This window comes from Protopterus annectens, chromosome 1.part0 (assembly GCF_019279795.1).
Source record: "Protopterus annectens isolate FY-2018-M chromosome 1.part0, PAN1.0, whole genome shotgun sequence".
In the NCBI taxonomy this organism is placed as follows: Eukaryota; Metazoa; Chordata; order Ceratodontiformes; family Protopteridae; genus Protopterus; species Protopterus annectens.
The window spans coordinates 1,216,157,972-1,216,177,134 of NC_056725.1; the positions used below are offsets into that span (position 1 = coordinate 1,216,157,972).

Sequence of the window (19,163 nt, forward strand, 5' to 3'; positions counted from 1 at the left end):
TAAATGCTGTCATCTATCCTCTTGGCCTCCTGGCACCTTTTCAGTCTAAATCTCCTTATTATTGTCCTTACAAGACTCATTTAGCAGGCACTTCTTCTTCATAACATAAATGCCACAGTGCCTCTGTCCGTCCTTCATCTTATCCCCTTATCAGGTGCCTTAACAGATATATTAACTTTGGCACCACCACCATTTTAAGTACAGTAATCCTCACTCTCACCAATCCCACCGTTCCTTTCTACATTTTGTAGCCTATATCTAGTTCTTCTTTTAATTTCTCATGTTTCCATTCTTGTCAGACCTAGTATTTCAAAACTCCTAATTCTAAATATACCACATCCTGCATCATTTCTTTACTTTCACTCTGCCTGTACTGGTTACTCTCCAAAAATGTACCATTTCTGCTTTATTTAGATTACACTGTTATCACCATGTAAGTTTGAGCCATTCAGATTCTATCTTCACAACCTTCATTGCCCACTCCCATCATCTTCTAGGTTTCACCTTGCCCTTCCCCTTTCTTCTGCTTCTATGAATCCTTTGAATTTTCCCTTATCCTTCTAGGAGACAGCCCTCTCACCTGGAAACCAGTCCTTGCAACAACAGCTATCCCCACCTTTTCCCATTATAAGTTTTTGTCTCACATGATATTTCCCTTATTTGCCCACACTTTTATTGCTGGCTTCCCAAACATTGCTTGAACTCACTGCCTGCCTCCACCCCATCTGCTGTCTCTTCTAAACCTTCTCACTAGTTGACAGAATAAAATAGTTTTTTTAAATAATCTCATTGCATAATTCCTGCATCTGACAACTCTTAACTTCTTTATCCTATTCACATACACAACTAAAACATTCCAGTAATTTATTTTTTGTCTCCCCTTAATATTACTTTAAATTCAATTTCAAGTTTATTTATATACTTATGTTTAAGTGTTATACAATTAAAAGCAATAAGACCATAACTGCATTAAATGAAAATATGTGGTAGGATTGCCATCCTGAGTGTGTTAAAATAACAGAATAATTAACCATTTTAATTAAAACACAAGTTCAAAAAATATGTTACTTTATTATCAACATTAATCATTGCAACTAATGGCTATATATTTGTATGGCCCAGTCCTTCTCCTTTGACCTTAGAGATGAACACCACACTCACTTCATAAATAGGTTCAAGTGACACTCTTTTCACCACATTTGTGTAATTCATTTCTACCAGTACTTCTGCCACTGCACCTGCCATTTTGGAAAATATGCACAGTTGCCACTCAGGTGTAGCAAGTAGTAATCACTTCAATATTTAGTTACTGTAAAAATTGGTAATGGAAGAAAGTAACACTCCACTTAGCTTAAATTTGTGTAGTTGTGCTTTAGCTCACCATGTTACAATATATATTGTTCTTGCAGTTTTGATCCTGAATGAAGCACATTGGATGATATTTCGAAGTTAAACACACATATTTGAGACTACTTATAATTTATCAAACAGTATCATAATTTTGTGTCATGATATATAATGTCATATATCATCTGTCACATTGTGTCATATTGTTTTGCATCATTATCATCATATCATAGTACATCACCTCTATCCACTCTTCTTCCACTTTCCCAGCTGTTGATGCTGACACCATTCACACACATCACCTGTATTTTTCATCCTCTCTGCCATGTAAGTTTCCCTTCTCTGTACTGTCCCCTATAATGTGTCATCTCTACTGAGGTAAAAACTGCAAAAATAAATGTAGCATGTTATGCACAAACGTGCGCCATGTTGTACAGTGAATTATGACTTGTGTTGTACAGTGAGTTGTGTTTCTTAAGATTTCATTCTCTGACACTGCATTCAGACATTGAGTTTGCTTTTCTGTTGTCATCATGTTGCAGGCAGTGCCATTCACCTTAACTAAGTTTAGTTTCTTTCTCTGCCACTATACCTGGCCAACCTTCACAAAAGGGTATCTTTTTAACAGCTTACCTCTTTACACTTCTTATTCACTGAGCCTAAACTGCTGCCACACCATCCACTGTGAAAGTCTGCATGTTGAACTTGTGAGCTACTTGCCTGCAGCCTTATCAACAGGCTTTTCATTAGTATCAATTCAAGCTGGCTAGTTTTGTTATTGAGTGATGGGCTGATGTCAAATATAGTCTTTTTTTCGACTGTAGTGTATCCAAGGTTTGCACTGCAACAAGATAAGGACTAGACATTAGCAGAATAATGTTGTGATCATGGCCTGCTAAGGGGAAAATATTCAAGACAAACTCTGCCCCAGTGCTTATTATTTTGTTTTTTTCTTGATTTATTGTTTACAGTAAGTAGATAGGGCTTACTGGCCTCCTTTGAACTACAGCCTAATGACAAATAAGAGTACAGTAATAATATTATATAATGTTATAGCACAAGGCAGTATTTTAATATTATATGTATGACACAAAGAGAGAGAGAGAGAAAACAAAAGTAAGATTTACATTTTCACTTACCCCAAAGAGGGAGATAAAAGACAAATAAGTTCTACATTTTCACTTACCCCAAAGAGGGAGATAAAAGACAAATAAGTTCTACATTTTCACTTACCCCCAGCATCTCTTATTTGCAGACATTACTTGTTTTATTTTACCAGTGTGTGTTGACAATGACATCTTGATGCTCTTCCAAAAGTCCCCTAGACTGATTACTGTATGAATTCTTATAAATAATTATTTATATTTGTACAGACTGCTGTTACTGTGAAATATATAGTAAGGTGGGATTTGAAGAATTGAAAAACAAGCACGCTTCTGGTGCATATGAACACATCCTTTAATACTTTTAACTCCAGAAAGAAAAAAATACCTTAATGAGGCACTCTAGTGAACACAGAGAAGACAAATAACAAGTAATTGCTCAGGAGAAAATCAGAGTACAAGTGAAAGGCCTGATAGCTGGCATAGCGCTTTGGGTAGGACACAGATAACAGCAGAGTTCTGAAAAACAGGGAACATGAAGATATGCTTGCTTGCTGTGGGAATGGGGATAGGTTCAACCCCGAATGTCAAGACTTTAAAGAGGTTAACAGTCTGAAGGAGTCCTTATTGTGACAATACAGCCTATACTACTAGGAGAAAGGTGATACAGTTGGCTGTACCAAAGGAAATTGTCTCCATTTTTATTTTAGGTTGAGGGTGAGTCCTAGGGCACTAAGACCAGTACTAAATTGGAGAAAGGTAGTGTGGCATGGTTACTTTAATATATGAAGCAATCCTGTCAGATTTCTAGCAAACTATATTGTTGGCTTAACAAATATTTCGGAATCTTGTGTTGGAAGATATAGGTTTCATAAATACATGAACTTATATGGTTCATACAACTAAGTAATAGCTCCACACATTTATAGCAAGACATCAAATTCCCTATTAGACTGGATCCCCCTAGTATCAGACCCTAGCAAATATACCACCACAGGTACAATGTGAGACTCTCTCAGGGATTGTCTCCAATCTATATGAGCAGACATGTCACACATATAGTTAGACAGCATATTTGTAAAACAGTCCACAACCTTTCAAAGTTTATCCCAGAATTGTTCATTTTTATTACTGATTTCACCACACTATTATCTATTATCTGGAACTTCCTAAAAATCCTCCACTTAGAGAATACTGTAAATGAATTCAATACAACTTTTCTAAATATCCTAAATAGCCTTGTACCTCCTAGAAGGAAGAGACTGAAAACAAATAATGCAGTTTATCTATCCAAAAAGCGTAGAATGCCAATGCAGGATAGAGAAAAGCATAGAAAGAATGACAAATGTATAAAACAACTCAATATCTTGAAGACTTCAGAATGCTTTGCAATTGTACTACAAAGCAAATAAGCAAAGACAAAAAAACTACACTGTAATAACTTTCAGAATAATACTAAACACAACCCTAAAACATTTTGGACATCCATTAAAGAAATCTTACATACTGGCCAAAAATTCAACCCAACCCCCTCTCCTGATAACTCACTACTCAAAACTGCAATACAGTTCCACTTTTATTTTATACATGGTATAGCATCTCTATCCAAGGATTACTCAACCTTAAAAACCCAAACCTGCTCAACAGCCACATATTACTACATTCACTTTCACCTTCAGACATGTGCCCACATCCTATATAAAACTACTCTTAAACAAACTTAAACCATGCTCTTCTTCAGCTGATGATCTTCCAAGTGAGTACCCCAAAAGAGCAGCCAATAGCATTGCCAGTCCTGTCTCAATCCTGATAAACAAGCCAATCCAGGAATCCCACATTCTCTCTGTCTTTAAAAAGTCACACATTATCCCACTGCACAAAGAAGGAAATTCATTAGACATTAGCAGCTTTAGACCTATAACAATTTCATCTCCCCTCACCAAAATACTTGAAAATATATTCAAAAATAATTGCTAAACTATCCCCTATACAACATGTTTTCTGTCTTTCCAATAGTACTAACACTGCCCTTCTAACCTATATAGATACTATCAATAAAGCTAGAGATGACGGCAAACTAGTCTATTCCTAATTACTAGCCTTGTCTAAACTGGTTGACACAGTTTGTCACAGCGAACTTCTACTTCAAATATCCTCACTAGGTCTCACCCAGCCCACTCTTCTGTGGTTCAAAAGCTACCTGTCTATTAGGTATCAGTCAGTAAAATGGCACTCCACACTCTGTCCTTATCTCCCAGTCACCACCGGTGTACCACAAGGCTCTATCTTTAGCCCCCTCGTCTTTAACATTTTCACCAACACCCTCTTTACATTCACACAACAGGCCACCCTAATACAATAAGCAGATGATTGCACTCTCATTTGCACATCTGACAACATGGTACACCTCCAAAAAATTACTGAGGAAGATTTAACAGCCACTGAAGCAAGGCTTTGTAACTTGCAAGTTATGCTCAATCCCAAAAAGACCGAAATACTACTTTTTTCCCCCAAATCCCTCTCTTGTGAAAAAAAACAAAACAAAATTTAAAGCCCTCTCTCTTGATAATATAGCCATTGAAATCACTTCTTATAGCAAATTATCAGGAGTGATAGCGGACGAGCTTAAATTTGACCCCATATACAAAATTGCATAAGAAAAACTCATCAAAATCTAGGGATGCTTTACAGAGCCAAAAACTTTCTCAGTGACGCAACTAAAAATTATACCTGTCGCTATTTATCTCCTCCCCTCACTTCTTTATGGTATTCCCATCCTTACCAACCTCCAGGCTTCACAAAAATTAAAACTTAAACAATCCTACAACAAAATTACTAAATTTGCAGCAAATACCACTTTCAGAACCCATCACTGTATACCAGTAAAAAGTCTAAATTAGTTAGAACTGCCTCATCAAATAACATATTCACAGCTTCTTACCACCTATAAAATTATCAAACAGCCATCTGCCTGTCCAGCACTAAAAAAAACATTCAACACAACTATGTTCCTAGTCAGTCATTGTGATCCAGTGACCAAAAACTCCTGTCTGTCTACAAACCTGTCAAACCTGCTGGGCATGGCTGTACTCATACAAAGTTGCTAAGGCCTGGAACTCCTTAGGTGTATCTATCAGGTTAATACCCTTCTTTCCATCTTTCAAAACCACTCTGAAAGACTTCCTAGCTGAAATCTCTATTCTTGCTCAAAAGCAGAATAAACTATATCCCTAAATGAGAACAAATACCTTTTCATTCCTTATACCACATTACTCTTCCTTCTTCACTTACTTGCTTACTTCTGTCAAGATATTCATCGTGTTTCACTGTTGCAGTCATTACATTTGGGTTATCCTGCTGGCAGGCTAGCCGCAGTCGGCCTGAATTCCAAAGTCCTGGTCCGGCGTCGGCTGCTGTCGCCTCTTCCCTGACGTCAGTGCGCCAGGTGTATAAAAGATGCAGCCGATGCCATTTTCTTCAGTCTTTCTTGCCGCGCGGTGCCTGAAGCAAAAGCAGTTCGTAAGTGCCAGTCGGTCGACTTCTGAGATTTTCAAAATCAAATTTCAGATCTGAAGTCTTCAATAAAGCTAAGTACCCTGTTGGGGAAACTTTTTTCTTGCTCCAGACCGATGTCAGAAAAAGTTAACAATTCTATTTCTTGTGGGAAGCAAATACCTCATAAGGATTTTCATTCTTACTGTATTCCTTACCTAGGCCCTGTCGGTTTTGTGCTACATTTAACCAACGCACTATTAAGCGTCGGTTCGATTTTGCTTTTCATTACTTTGGCCGAAGGTTTAATTATATAATGCTGTCAGAACAGCTGATGACCGGAGTTCATAAAAAGCTCAAGGAAAAGGAAAAGGACAGGCATCCGAGGTCCAAAACTGACAACGAGGCCTCCGCTAGGCCAGTCGCCGGTTCACCGGTTCTCAGTGAGGCACTTTCGCAGCCCCTGACACCCGCTACCTCAGAGCCACAGGCCACTTCAGACTCCCACGTGGAGACAGCTAGGCCTCTGGATAAAATCAAGGTATTGGACACTCGGAAACTATTTCCTGAGATGGTTCCGGAGCCGCTGAGCAGGCATTGGCTTCTGAGGCTGTTTTCAGACCTACACAGTTATATATCAAGCCAACCTCAGATTCCAAAGCAAAGACTAAAACAGCTTTAAAGACAAAGATACAAGTACAGCATTCTCCTGGACAGACTTCCATGCCTAAGAAACAGATGCGTAAAATGGCCGAAGACCTAATTACTTTGATCAGGGGTTCCCATCCCCCTCCTGAGAAGAGGCCTAGGCAAGGCACAGTTTATGATTCTTCTGATCAAGTTTCCATTTTCTCTGACTCCTCTTCAGAACAGGGATACTCTCTTCCTCCCTATGAGGATTCTGATGCTGAAGAATCTATTTTTTCAGCTTCTCCTCCTGAGGATTATTCCTTTGGGGAAACCCTGCATACCATGAGGGAGCATTTTCACTGGGAGAGCCAAGATTACTCAGAATCTAAGAAAAGGCTCAGAGACTTTCTTCTACTACCTCAGCACAGACCTATTGCTATTCCACCTGTTCTAGACATTGTAGATGATGTATTTTCAGAGTCCGGCCTGTCTCCCGTCGCTTTACCTCCTGCACCTGTTAAGTCAGACAGATACTACAGGGTGCCAGACTCTCATAAATTTCTATATAAAAACCCTGCTGCTGACCCAGAAACTATATTTCAGGGTCCCAAAGGGGTCAAGGCCTCAAATGAAAAAAACCCTGTCCCCTCAGATAGGGACTCTAGGGCACTGGACAGATGGGGGAAAAAGGTTTACACTTCTGCTAACTTGGCTGTAAGGGCTTTAAATTGTCAGTTTCATATGCTTAAATATCAGCAATACTTAATGTCACTGCTAAAACAGAAAATGTTGACAAATTCTGAATGTTCTGAAAACAAGGAAATGCAGGATTTATTGCATGCAGCTGAACAAGTGGGAAAGCATACTTTGCAATGTGGTTTTGATTCACTGGAGGCCTCTTGCAGGGCCGCTGTTACAGGTTCTGTCTTTAGAAGACATGCTTGGTTAAAGGAACAGAATCTGCCTGATCATGTTAAAGCAAAATTATTGGATGCTCCATTACAGCATGATACGTTGTTTGGTGTCAAGGCAGAAGAGGTGTTGAAGAAAATGGAGGATAAAGCGAAATCTATGCAGACAGTAAAGGATTTTTTACAGGTACAACCACCCAGATTTAGCAGGAACTGGCCTTCTAAGAATTGGTCCTTTTCAGTGTCAGACAGGCCACAAAGAGGCAGATACAGATGCCCTAGAGGCAGACAACAGCCCAAGGGTTCATACAGGCCCAAACAATGGGGTGCTTCTACCTTCAAAAGCGGAGAAGACAAATCACAGCCATATAGGAAACAGTCCCAATGACTTTCCTCTGCCAATTAGTTAGGTCAAAGAAGACACCATTGGTTAACTGTATAGGTTCATAGGTTCATAGGTTCATACTAGGCTATCTGCCCTAGGGCATTTATAAGCCTAGCCAGAGTGTGTTTGGCTTTCGCCACCCATTTTAAATTAATTTTGCTATGCGTTTTTTGAGGTTAGTATACTGTGCCTCTGTCTAACAGTGACACAGAAGTGATAGCCGGGGTAAACCTATGATCTCCCATCCACTCATCAAGATTCCTCTTGAAGAGAGTCAATGTGGGACTCTGCCTAACCTGGACTGGGATTTTATTCCAGAGTGAAGGGAGCCTCTGGGTTATGAATCTGTCCCTCCACCATGTCCTATTTATTTCAGTGCTGAGGTTCAAGTCTCTCGAGCGTGTAGCTCGATGGGATTTGGATTTTCTGAGGTGCAGCATGTCCATTAATTCTGGGTTGGACATGGCTTTATACGTCAGGCACAGATCGCCTCTGAGCAGGCGGTATGCCACTGAGTAGAGCTGGAGTTTCTTTAACCGGGCAGCATATGGCATCTGTTTGAGCCCTTTGATCCTCTTGGTGAGGTACTTTTGGGGTCTTTCCAGTTGCTGCAGGTGTCTGGTAAGGTACATCCCAAAGGGGCATTGTACTCAATTATGGGCCTGATGAGGGATGAGTAAAGAGGCACGATGACCTCCCTGATCTAGATGTGAATCCTTCATGATTAGGTGGGCTATATAAAATGTTTTTCTAACCACTTTGGCCACGTGGTTGTCAAATGAGAGATTGCTATCAACTTGGGTCCCCAGGTCCCTAATGACTTCTTCTGTACTTAATGGATTACCACCTATGTGGTAATTTGTGGGCACTTTGTTTTTGCCAAAGGGGATGACTATACACTTTTTGGCGTTTAGCTTGAGGCCATGGCTCTGGCACCAGTTGTCTGTTTCTATGAGGCCCTTTTGGAGGATGCTTGTGTCGGCTGGAGAGTTGATTATGGCACCCAGTTTGCAGTCATCTGCGAACTTGGTCATCCACAGTCCTTCTGTGTTGGCCTGTACCTCCGAGAAATATATACCGAACAAGAGAGGTCCCAGGACTGAGCCTTGTGGGACGCCACTTGTAACTGGTTTGGAGTCTGACATGGCTCCAGCAATTCTAACCATGTGGGTTCTGTCCTTGAGCCAGTTTGCAACCCATCTAGTGACATAGGGGTTTATATTTAAGCTGGTGAGCTTATCTATAATGCCTGAGTAGGGTATTGTATCGAAGGCTTTTGCGAGGTCTAGGTAGGCTGTGTGGACCACCTTCCCCTCGTCAATGGCCTTGGTGACTGTTTCAAAGAAATCGACCAGGTTTAAGAGGCAGGATCTGCCCTTAACAAAGCCAAACTGGGTAGGATCCAGTGTCTGTAGGTCGCCAATATCTTTATTTATGAGGTCCATGATGATCCTTTCCATAGCTTTGCAGACCAAGCTAGTTAGGCTTATGGGGCGATAGTTTCCAGGATCCGTTGAGGCACCACCTTTGTGGAGAGGGACCACTGTTGCTGTACGCCACTCTTTGGGTACATATCCTGTAGTAAGGCTAAGATTGAACAGTAGTTTTATGTTTGGGTTTAGCTCTTCTTGGAGTTCATGTAGGATGCAGCCCGGGACACCATCTGGTCCCATTGATGCTGTGTTTTTTGCTTTGGAGAGGGCGGCTCTTACCTGAGCATCTGAGATGTCAGGGGGGCAGCACTCTGTTGGGATACATATTTGCCCTTTTGGTAGGGAGAGGGGGGAGAAGTTTGCACTGAACCTGTCAGCTAGGATGTTGGCAATGTCTGTGGGTTCGGTGTATTTTTTGTCATTTTGGACTAATTCTGAGCATATCTGGGAATTCCCACCCAGGTTCCTAACATAACTAAAGAAAGCCTTGTGATTATCCTTAGTGTCCTGTGCAATTTTTCTCTCGAAGCTGGCCTTAGACGATTTTATGAGTGCCCGTAGTTTTTTGCTAATACTGATCAGAGATGCCTTCCCTTTTTGGGATTTTGCTCTATCATGAGTAGCTTCCTCCTTCTATTGTATAGTTTGTTTATGGCTGGGGTCCACCAGACAGGACGTCTGCCTTTGGAGGTTTGGGTCTTGGTTTTATTTGGGATTGCATGATCCATGCATTCCTGAAGGTGTTCATAGAATGCGTTTATAAAGGATTCTGCGGTCTGGGCCATATTTTCCACAGGCCCGGGGGCTTTGAAGGATTAAGCCTCGGTTTTGAGACGTGTGAAATTTGCTTTAGAGAAGTTTTCACTGTGGTTTTCTGGGCAGGGGTGGGGTCGGGATGTGAATATCCAGTGAGATTAGTTTATGGTCTGATCTTACCAGTGAGGGATACACTTCTGGTCTGGAGCATAGTGTCCCCATGTTGGTGATGATCAGGTCCAGTATGTTTTCCCCTCTTGTGGGAGTGGTAACGAGTTGTTCCATAGCATTTGAGTTTATAAATTCTAGGAACCTTTGGGCTAGGTGTTGGAGCTAGAGTAATGCTCCCAGTCTATGTTTGGGTAGTTGAAGTCGCCCAATATAATGGTGTTTGGAGAGACCTTCATATTTTCCAGTATTCTCAGGAAGGCCAAGTGGGGTTCCTGTGTTTGGGAGGGTGGTCTGTAGCAGGCTATAAACTGAAAGGCAGTTTTACCCACAGTTAGTTGCACATGGATAGTCTCTGATGCTTCGTGCTGTGCCACCAACCTGGAGGTGTGGGTATCTTTGACGAATATTGATACCCCCCTCCTTTTGTGGTTCGGTCCAAGTTTTGGGGCCGAAAGCATGGTATGAGGTATAACCTGGTAGTGCTGGGGTGCTCTCAAGAGCCTTGAACCAGGTTTCTGTTACTGCACAGATATCGATGTTCTCCATGCTAAGGAGAGTTTCGAGTGCGTGCATCTTGAGGTTTAGACTTCTGGCGTTGAGTAGCATTACTCTTAGTTTCTTATCCTTTGTGATACCTATGGAGGTGGGTTTGTCTTTTGAGCCTTGCCTAAAAAAGGCACTATGGGGGTAGCAAGAGCCTTTGCCAATATCCGAAAGCCCAGGGGTGACAGGTGCAAGCCATCCCTAGCGAAGCATCGTGGCTTGTTGAGCATGTCATCCCAGGCTGACAGGCATTGGATCCCCTTTTAATGACACCAACACTTAAGCCAATTGTTGAAATTGATCATCTTGTCTTCATATTGTGGCATCATTCTTGGTGAGGGTAAGATGCTACTCAAGGTCAGGGTCATACCGGCCTGGGCTACATGCTCAGAGAGCTCCTCTATGTCTCTTTTCATGTAGTCCAGGGAGGTACGTCTCAGGTCATTCACACCAGCATGGACAATGACTGAGTCATATTTGTACTTGCCTTGGAGTGACCTGAGTGCTTGTGTTATGTGGTGGATCCTAGCGCCCGACAGGCAGCTCACCGTGACCCTCTCCTTGTTCAGCCTGGTGAGCGGGACGTCAGTGTGCCTGACGATAGAGTCACCTATTACAAGTGTATCAGGTGTGTTGTTTAGCCTTAAGGGCTGTGACTGTTCGGCACACTGGCTTTGTGAGTTATGTGTTGCACGTGTTTTGTTTTGGGGTAGCGGTTGCTTGGGTGTCTGCTTTGGAGGTCTCTGCTGCTTAGGCAGATTTTTATTTAGAGCCTCCGAGTATGTTTTTGTGTGTTTCTGTGTTTGGTTTGTTGTCATGGTAGGTCTATGTGAGACTGGAATTGTAGTGAGTGTGGTTTCCTTCTCCTCCTGACTGGTTATGCCAGTACTGAGTTGAGAGAGCTTAGCCTCCAGTTTGGCTATATGGTTGCATCTCTCACATGTGTTGGAATTTGTTGGGAGGAGGAGAGGGTTGTCTGTGTACATGAGGCAGTTGTAACATTGCCTCAAGATTCCCAGATTCACCTGCTGGACCGGAGAGGAGATTGACAACTGACCTTTGGACATGCTAGAATAGTATTGGGAATTCCTTTATAATTGAAAAAAGGGCCAATGGGGAACAGGGTACTCAAGGGGAGTTTGTGAGGGTGTAGTGCTTTTAATTTTTTTAGAGCTGACTTATATAATTGCTTTAGTGAGCAAGTGCCAGGTAACTTAAATGCAATGTGTTACAGGTAACCTAAATGCAAAAACGACAAACAGTAACTTTCTTACAAGTGAAACAAGGAAATAAGTACAGTAAGCAATGCAGATATCACTAGGGATCCACAGAAGTGCTAAAAGGCCGCATTTTAGGTGGAATTAGCATTTCAGGGAAATAAACAAACAACAAGCATACAAATAAAGCTAGATTCAGCAGGCCTGGATCTAGTCTATGCTACAGCAAACAAGGTGTACCAATTTCAGTAAGAAACAGTTAGAATATGCAGGCACTATAAGCCTTTAACCAGATATTCCCTGCTCAGAAGGGCAGAGTCCAGCCTCTCCTCCCACAAGAGTGCAGACTGCAATCCTTCCTAACGTAAAATAACTGGCCTGAAGCCCAAGTATGCTGATTTTATTTTTTTCTAGGAGGCTGTTAAGCTAATTCCAGAATTTTTTTAGGACTTACTATTAGTCTGGCTTGTCTAATTTTCAGAAAATCATCATTGTCTGTTATTAGGGCTTATTTTGCAAAGAGTTTCTGGTAATACAAAATGTAAACCAAATGGACTGGGAATTTAATATTTTGAGGTTATTCCGGGTATTCTGTTGGCTGTGATGACCTTTTTAATCTCATTGTGCAGTTATGCCAGCGTTGCCCAAATCACAGTTTCCTTTGACAAGTTTTTGCTTTTGTAATGGGAGCGAAAGACTTAAATAAGCTTCTGGATCTTAATTGTGATCTATCTGTGTAATAACACAAGTCTAGCTGTTATCAACATAAGGAAACAGCTCTGGGCCATATCATCTGTAAATTTTTAACATTACTTCCATGGTCATTGCATTTCAGAATAAGTAATATTTAATGAAACCTGTCACTGCTGGTGACTCAAGAGAAGTGCATGATGTCAGACTTTAAGAGCTGAGTATCATCACAGTGAAATACGACCTTGCATTAAGGCAAACACCTTGCTGAACACCAAGCAAAACTCATCTAAACCTCAGAAAGCTTATGTTCACATTCTAATACAATAATAGTTCATGTCAGGGGTATGAGGATTAAGGTGGGATTTACTTCTGTCCATTTGGACCAAATGCTAAAACTTGGAGGTAGTAAATCCCATCAATACCCACACCTTCCATTTGTAGATTTTTTTTGTATTATATTATCAGTATATATACATTTTTCATTAAATGTCTTGTTTGGAGAGGGTGGTGCTGATGCACTAGTTACATTTACATTTGGATTTTTTTCAAATCCCACAGAAGCTGTTTGTCTCCCCTGGTGTGTAATCATCCTCATGTAAGTTTTTGCATTCAAGTAATCCAAACCACCCATCGGGTCAAGCAGGTGTCTCCCCCCATAACAAGCAGTGGAAACTTCAAACATCTCTCTTGTGCACTGGTCACCCGCACACACTGTCTTGTAATTAAAAAGACTAAAAGCTAATTAATTCAAACCATCCATTGGGTCAAGCAGGTCTCCCCCCCCCCATAACAAGCAGTGAAAACTTCAAACATCTCTCTTGTGCACTGGGCACCCACAGACACTGTCTTGTAACTAAAGAGACAAAAATCTAATTAATCCAAGCCACCTATTGGATCAAGAAGGGCTCTGCCCCCCATAGCAAGCAGTGGAAGCTTCAAACATCTCTCTTGCACACTGGGCACCCACAGACACTGTCTTGTAATTAAAGATACTAAAAACTAATGTAGGTGCTTAACTTACAAGTGTTTAGACAGTAAAAGACCTTAATTGCACTAACTTAAATAAATGTTAGTGAGTGTGTTAGTACATTCTGCTGTATAGTTCCTTAATCAAACAACTGTACTGACGAGTACATCACCAGGAAGCAACAGCTGCATAACCCTCTCCAGTAAGTGTCAACTAAAGTCTATTTTCTTTTGAGAAACACTTAAATCTATAAAATAGCATTCCATTACCTCCCCTGTTTCATCTGTAACTAACCCCAGCTTTAATTTTATATTCTTTTAAGAATTTCAGGGTAAAATTAGATAATGTCTATACTTGCTTTACTTCAACAGTATAAAGTAGAATGACTGTGCAAAGTAACATACCTTTTCTTAAGGTTCACTGAAAGATTTCTAACAGCTGATTGCCGCTACGCTCGGGCTTCACTCTGCTCAACTGCCCTACCCCCAATTTCCACCCACCCCACTATCTGCCAATTTATAGACACCAGACCACACCCCCCACCCACATCCCACCTACCACCTCAACCAATCCCAAAACAACACAATTGCAAATATTAACAAGCTCCCACTCTCAAACAACCAAGTCTTCCTGCCATACTCTATACCCCATATTATCACCACCAACCAGACCACTGCCAACAAACCCTCAAGTAACAGTTTACCTCTCATCTATTACTAGGAGCTACCCTTGTTACACTTTACACCATTACCTGTTACCATAATGCTCACATAATATTTCACCCCAGCCCAACCCTAACTTCCTCCTACCAACCACATAGTAACACTCCCTTCTCCTGCATCCAGCCCCACTTACTGAACTACTCATTCATTGCACCGTACCTTCTACCAAACCCAACAGAGTAACTAAACTTCTACTCAAAATTCAATTTCTATGTCTATTCCTGCAAACATAGCTCCAAATTTGTGGTGATATAAACCCTAACCCAGGCCTCATAACTGATATTACCAACCTCACTAGTCCAAATATACAACATACAATTAACTGTAAATAGCCCTGTGACCTACTTATACTTTGTATGAACACTAGAAGTATCTTGAACAAACCTGATGAACTATACGCCCCACTCTCCGCTTACAACCCAGACATTGCATTAATTACAGAGACCTGGCTCAAACCCCACATTAAGGACAATGAGATACTTCCCCCAGGTTATAATATAATCAGGGCTGATAGAACTATCAAAAAAGATGGAGGTGTCACCATACTATACAAGACTGTCCTCAAAGTAGGCCTTATACATAAAGAAATCCCAACATTTAACAATGCAGAAACCCTTTTCACCATAATTCAAATCAATCAACATAACCAACTAAACCTAGTGGGTATTTACATACCCACAGCTGACAACATACCTACTCTCGAGTCTATACTAAACTGGACATCTGCAAACCTCCCACAGGAGTCACTCCTCCTAGGGGACTTTTAATATTGACTGGAAATCCATCAACACAACTATCCCCTCTAATCACATCAACCTGTATTCCTATACTAAACTTATCCAAACACCCACCCACATTGACAAAAATGCAAACAAGGAATCTATACTAGACTGGATCCTTACAAACAACCCATCTACTGCTCAATATTATGGTATTATTAGTGACCATTTACCCACATTCATATTAAGCCAGCACCTCAAAACAACTAAAACAACCACCTTACGTGAAATCTGTAATTCAAAAAATGTCATACCTGAGCATTTCATTAATGCACTAATGTATTGCAGCTGAGCTTCCCTAGCAACCTTCACACTAGACAAGACAGTGGAGTACTTCAATTCCACCTTTTTAAACATATTAAATCAGATGGCCCCCTTACGGACAATTCAAATAAAAACCAACCCAGCCCCATGGCTCTCTAAAAACACAAGAACCCTTCTCAAACTTAGGGATAAAGCTTTGGATAACATGTTATCACAATAGGCAGATTTTCCTTGAACTATGTAACAAAGCAAAACAACAGCTAAGGCAAGATAAGAAAAATCACTACACAGAGCCACAAGTAAAACATACCATGAACCTCCAAAAATTCTGGGCAGCTGTCAACCAAGTATTATGACCAGGCAAACTCACTACTCCTCCCCTCAGTGTCAGAGGAGATAATGTAGAGATAGCTAACCAACTTAACAACTAATTCACTTCTTCCATCCTTAACCTAACTAGCAACAGCCAGCCTTGCACTCTCCCACAACCAATCAACAACCCAAACTCATACCCTCCATTCACTCTCATACCAATTCCTACCAACACATTATACAAGCACCTCACTAAACTAAAACCCACCATTTTGGCAATCAACAAACTCCCTGCAGAGTACCTCAAAATTGCCACTAGTGTTATAGCTTATCCCATCTCGATACTTACCAACCAGTCTATCAAGGAGCATACAATTCCAGCCCTTTGGAAAACCTACTACATAATACCCTAATACAAAGGTGATCCCTCAACCGAACTTACCAACTACCGTCCCCTAGCAATCTTACACCTCCTATCAAGAATCCTTGAAAAATGTATCCATTCTCAGCTGATGATACATTTACTTACAGATAGTCTCCTCACCAACACCCAGTATGGCTTTCACCCATACCATAACACCACCACAGCACTCATATCTTTCACCAACATTGTCAATCAATATAGGAACCAAGGAAACCTAGTGTCTGCCACCTTTCTTGATCTGTCCAAAGCATTCGATACAGTATCCCACAGAAAACTACTTACTATCTTAGCTGAACTCAACCTAAGCAACCCCTCCTTGCTCTGGTTTCAAGGCTACCTATCCAACCACCAACAAGTAGTTAAGTGGCATAATTCCCCCTCCTCCCTTCTCCCAGTAACAGTAGGTGTACCACAGGGATCCATTCTGGGACCCCTACTATTTAATATATTTACAAACACTCTACACACTGCCACCCAGCAAGATACAATAGTCAAGTATGCGGGTGAGACTACACTGGTCTGCTCAGCCCCCCTGCTCCAAACACTCCAGACTAAAACCCAAGAGGCCTTCTCCAATATCGAAAACTAGTTAAAAAATTCACAACTAATACTTAACCCCAAAAAGACTCAACTTATGCATTTTCACCCTACAGAAGCTACTGACGTCTCTGCTCTTTTCTGTATTAATTCTGTCAATAACACCCAGATCACCCCAGCATCACAAGCTAAACATCTTGGTGTGATGCCTAACCAAAACCTTAAAGTTTGACAAACATATAGCACAAACCATATCCAAAGTCCATAATAAACTTGGATCCCTATACCGCTGTAAAAACTATCCAACCAAAACACCAAAATGACTATATCCACAACTCACATTCTCTCTCTATATTGCTCTATGCATCCCCTGTATTAACAAACCTTAACAAGGCAGACCTACACAAATCATCAATGTGCTATAATAAAATAGCTAAATTCACAAGCAACTCTAACTTCCGCCCACACCACTGTCACTCACTAAAACAACTAGGTTGGCTAGAACTCCCCAACTTAATGAACTATAACCAACTCACCATGGCTCATTACTTGCTGTACCATCCAAACAAGATTCCTGATCTCTCAGGATTACTCAACTTTCACAATTCTGGTTGCCAACTAAGATCTACAAACAAAGCCCTTCTTGAAGTAGCTAAGTGCAGACACAGTGCTGGTGAATCCCTCTACTCCTACACAGTTGCTAAAATCTGGAATTCTCTTCCACCAGATATCAGATTGCAAAACAGCAGTCCCATCTTTAAAACCCAGTTAAAAGCCCACCTCAGTCTCAGCTGGCAATGTGCCTGTACTGACCATGGCTAGCCCTACTACCACCATTCAAATACATCTTCCTCTAGCACTAATCAAAGGTCAAACACGTAGAAAAAAACCTGCTGCTGACACCATAGCATACCCCATCTCAATCTTGATCAACAGAGCTATATCTAGAGCTACTGTACCCACAATATGGAAAATCTCCCATGTCATATCTCTCCATAAAAGAGGCAGTTCCACTGAACTGTTAAACTTTAGACCCATAGCTATTCTGTCACCTCTAGCTAAAATTATGGAGAAGTGTGTACACATACAGCTCATGCACTACATCACACAGAACAAGCTGTTGTCCAACTTTCAACATGGCTTTAAGTCACACCACAGTACTACTTCTGGCCTACTACAAACTATCCTCAGCACTCTTTCTAGATCTATCCAAGGCTTTTGACATGGTTGACCACAAAATGCATATAAATACCTTAAAGGCCTTCTCCTTAAACAACCATGCACTCCAATGGTTTCAATCCTACCTACAGGGCAGGCAACAGGCAGTCCTATGGCAGGACAAGCTATCATCTCGCCTACCCATCACATTAGGAGTCCCCAAGGGGTCAATACTAGGACCCCTTATTTTCTCCATCTTTATCAATGACCTTCATTCAGTCATCCCAGATGCTACCTGCATTCAATATGCGGATGAGTCCACCTTAATTTGTTCTGACACCTCACCAGCTACTTTATTCACAATAACCCAAAATACCTTCAATACAGTGGAAAAATTGCTCTCCAATCAACATCTAATCCTAAACCCCAACAAAACTAAGTTGCTCCACTTCTCCCCCACATGCAGGACCCCCCTGCCATCCTTCAACATAACCGCTAACAATGGTACTATCATCTCCCCAGAAGCCCATACTAAACTACTGGGTGTCATAGTATAGTTGATAACAACCTGAAGTTTGATGCGCATATCAATCAAACTATCTAAACCATTAATAAAAAATTTGGCTCTCTTTACAGAATCAAACCTTTCCTTAGCCCACTTGCTAGAACTGCTATTGCCCATTCCCATCTGCTATTAACTCTTCTCTATGCCTCACTTCTATTCTCCAACTTAAACAAAACAGATCTTAATAAACTATCATCCTGCTATAACCACATTGCCAGATTTGCTACTGGTACAGCCTACCGGACACACCACTGTCACAACCTAAATCACCTAGGATGGCTTGAACTGCCAAGCCTACTGCAGTTCAACCAGCTAATAGTGGCACATAAAGTCCTTTACCAACCAGAAAATACACCTGCACTAAAAAATATTATCAGCCCCTACACCAGTACCCGGCCACTGCGATCATCCACTAGACTCCTAGTTCAAACATACAAATCCAACTACTCAGCTGGGGACTCTCTGTATGCCAACTCTGTTGGAAAAATATGGAACAGACTCCCAGCTGACTTGACCCTAGAACCCTCACTAGCTCAATTCAAAAACAAACTCAAGAAATACTTCAAAACTCATTGGTTATCTCTTTACACTAACCCCAACTAGTGATCTCTCTATTTCTTAGGTGCCTTACCTTCAACTACTTCTAACTTTTTTCTACCACTCCATTTCAGGAAAGGTCAATTGTATAACTGCTGTTCAGTGTGTCTTAAACCCAAATGTAATGTTATCTATGTTTAACTTTGAAAATAATGTT

At 41.1% G+C, this 19,163-nt stretch overlaps 1 protein-coding gene across 1 annotated transcript in view; it reads left to right on the forward strand.

Moving 5' to 3' along the window:
• Nucleotides 1-19,163, forward strand: part of LOC122800655 (PC3-like endoprotease variant B) — a 3,659,607-nt gene that overhangs the window by 338,662 nt on the left and 3,301,782 nt on the right. The window lies entirely within an intron of this gene.